The sequence below is a fragment of the Cyprinodon variegatus genome, unplaced genomic scaffold (assembly GCF_000732505.1).
Source record: "Cyprinodon variegatus isolate N-32 unplaced genomic scaffold, C_variegatus-1.0 Scaffold180, whole genome shotgun sequence".
NCBI lineage: Eukaryota > Metazoa > Chordata > Actinopteri > Cyprinodontiformes > Cyprinodontidae > Cyprinodon > Cyprinodon variegatus.
Genome location: NW_015150633.1, coordinates 1079759 through 1083484, shown reverse-complemented (window position 1 = coordinate 1083484; position 3726 = coordinate 1079759).

The window sequence follows — 3726 nt, the reverse complement described above, 5'->3', positions numbered from 1 at the left end:
AGATAGATAGATAGATAGATAGATAGATAGATAGATAGATAGATAGATAGATAGATAGATAGATAGATAGGCTGCAGCTGTGCATTTTTTCATTTACAGATGTCTGAGTAATCATAAAAACAGGCACATTCAGCATTTAAACGATATATGGTTTGTTAAAGTCACACTTTCACATTTTTAGCAAGGTGGCATTTAATCTTCAGATAAAACAGTTCTAACATCAGTATGACAAAAGCTTTTCTATTTCAGGTTGACTTATCATCAATATTGAGCCAGCTGCCTCTGTAGTAAAGAGGGTAAAAAAACAAAGGTGCACATTAAGACTTCTATTTGGTTGTGTTCCTTTCTTTATGCTCCCTGCCTTTGAGTAGAGATTAATGTTGCAGCTTCTATACATTTGACATTTAAGATTCAACTTAAAGTTTGGTAAAACATGATTCTATGCTTAGAATGTAAGCCATTAATATTAATTTTTCTTTTATGTCTCTGGAAAATATAAAAAGATGTAAGTTGGAGAATGAGTATTTAGCAGCTTTCAGAAAGCATCATACTCAGATCACAGCAAATTAAAATTAGCACTAAGATTTAGGTTGTTTTTAGGTAATAAAACATAGTACATTTGTATTTTTTATATCTGCACTCCTTTGAGAATTACCTGTGGCCTATTATTCTCCTGGCCGCTCATGATCTTTTCTGGCAACAGTAAGAAGCTCCTGCTCACTACAACTTCCATCTCTAGAAATAAGCTGCAGAAGGTACTGTACAACTCCTAGCATTAGATTGACATTTTCCTGCTTTTGGATCTTTTTCTTTACATTCTTTTGACTTTATACAGCATTGGTCGTTTCTGTATTTGTAAGAATAAAGTCATACTTAACTTGATGTGGGGCAGTTTTTTTCACTGTGACTTTAAAACAACTTTGGCAAAAGTGGTCCAATATCTGAAGAACATGCATACGAATAGGACAGCCAAGTAATAATGTGGTTTATAGCATTTAAACATCCAACAAATGTGCTAATTCAACAGTAAGACACCATAATGAAGGGGTTTTTATTGTAGTTTATTGTCATCTTGAAAAAGGTCAAGTTAATACAAGTTAATCAAGTCAAGTTAATCCATTTAGTGCTCTATAAGTTCACTGCCTATCAGCAAATTTCTATGAAACGATCTGTTACCACAACGAGGCAGCAATTTCCAGAAAAAACGAAATCAAATTTGGAGTCCATCTGTCTAACAAACATACTTTTGTTGTCAGAGTATTAATATGAACAATAGATGTTTCACATTATGAGAAATCTTTGTTGTGTACTTAATTTAGTATCCATATGTCTGATTTCGGTAAAGGACATTTAAAAACATTGGAGTAGGATCTTGTCAATGACTGTTACGGCTGTCGCCGTCATATTTGTGTTTTCCCTTTATTTTCTTTATTTTCCCTCTTTCTCACCTCTACTAAGTAGGCTGCATGGCCCTGTGGAAAGACCCGCCTACTTCCTGGTTTTTGGGGATCTGACTTCAGTCCCATCCATTGGTTCCCTCAGTTCCACCTTCAACCAATGGCTCATCACCACCTGCAATCATCTCCTGCTCATAAGGAAACCTCACCTGTTGATTGAGGCAGCTTGTCACAGCCAGTTGACTTGTGTGCCTCGTGTGAATCAAACATTGTTGGTTAGCAGCTACTTGTTTGTTTAGTGGAGTAGCTTGCTTCATTTTGGTTACCCATTTACGGTTTGTACTTAGCTTGTGTCAAGTATTTTGTTGTGTTTGGCTTATGTGCAATCTTTACTAGCTTGATGCTAGAAAGAGGGTGGAGGTAGGGCTAGAGTCTGGACTGATTGCATCACTGAGTTTCTTCTTTGTTAGTTACATTAGTTGTAGTGGGTGCTGTGCTCTCTTTGTTTTTTAGTAAGAATCCCCTTTTGGTTTAAACCTGTAGTACGGTATAATCCTCCTTTTGAGGATCTCTTTTATTTAACTTTGTTATTTTCACAGCACCCTCACCCACCCTGCTTTTGTTTGTTTATTGCTTGCACCTCTTGTTATCAAAAAAATCATTTTATAAGAACTTACCAGTTTCTGCCTATATGTTTATGCCCCCACAGGGGGCCGTAACAATGACACTTGGGAAAAGTGTCCAATGCACTAAATAAAAACACTTCCTTTACACAAGGATACCAATTGGATAGGAAACTATATCCTGTTTTTGTTTGATATCTGAATATTTATTTTACAACTATTTTAGAGTCTGTCAACATTTCCCATCATAAAGATGTGAGCAAAAACACTTTTTTTGGAGTGGCGGCCTAGTGGTTAGGGCATAGAACTTGGAATCCTGAGGTCCTGAGTTCAACCCCCACTCCCACAGACTGCCACTCTGGGTCTCTGAACCAGACCCTTAACCCCACACTGCTCCCCGGCCACCCCATGATGGCGGCCCACTAAGAAAGGTGAATTTCTCCAATGTGAGATTAATTTCTATTATTAATTATTCACAAACACATTTTTTTTTAGATGGATTATAAATAACAATTTTTGGGTGAAACGCAGTACACACAGAGTGTTAGTGGATTATACAGTGAAGGTGGGGAACTACTAATTAGAGAGAAAAAAAGCATTAATTCAAATGTATAATTCTATCAAACAAATATATTGGCACTGTAAAAAAAAAAATCCACATTATTTGTAAATATTTGCTCACTTAATAAAAATCAAAAAAATCAAAAGTAGTACCAATACTTTTGCAAATTGTTGGAAATACATTTTTCATTTAATGTAATTTAGCAGGATCATTTTATGCCACTGGAAATCTCTCAATCAGTCCCCGTTTAAGGAATGGATACAGGTTCTAAGCTCCATGGCCAGCTATGAGTGGGTCACCTATAGGGTGGCTGGGAGGGAAGACATATTCAATAAGGTGTGGGGCCCATTCCTAGCTCAAACCTTCTACTTATATTTGATTAGATAAACACGATTGCTTTAATAGGTAGACTTTCTAGGGTTTTTTACTTTTTCTTGTCTTTTTTTGTGATCTATGTTATATGTTGTAGGTCTGGCTTGTTATTTACTTTGTGGCTGGACTGCTTTTTTATTTGATCTTTTTTTTATTACTATTATTATTATTGTTATTTTTGCCTTGTTTCATGGTTGTTTAAAAAATAAACTCGACAGTTGCTAATAAGTGCACACAAGATGTTTTTTCTGATCCATGTGACTGTAACAAGATAAGTGCTTTTTCTATATCTGTCAGGCAAAAACATCAATAAAAAAATAATATTTTATCAAAATTAACTTTTATGTAGCTTTCAGCTATGGAGACCTCCAACTCCTGTGGTCCAACGCTAGATGGCAGCATTGGCTCGAGTATATTTTGTCTTTACTGAAGCAGCGACATAATCAGTATGACTCAGGTCATGCATTTTTAATGATTAGCTAAAAATAAACAAGTAAATTAAATAAAATGGAGGCTTTATATTACTTTTCCTTTTTCCTTGGGGGGTTGGATAGTTCGTTAATGCAAAATCGGTGTCAGATTACAGCTAAAATATGCGCATTGTATTTTGTTGAAGTGCCATAAATCAGCATAATATTGTGTGAATAAATAAATAATAATGTCTCTAAGAAAAAAAGCTAAAGCCTGGAGCGCGCACATCCTCCAGCGCCCCCCCTCCCACAACAGCAGACAACTTTATTTCCGGCCGCCTGTCAAACTAACTGCTCTGCTC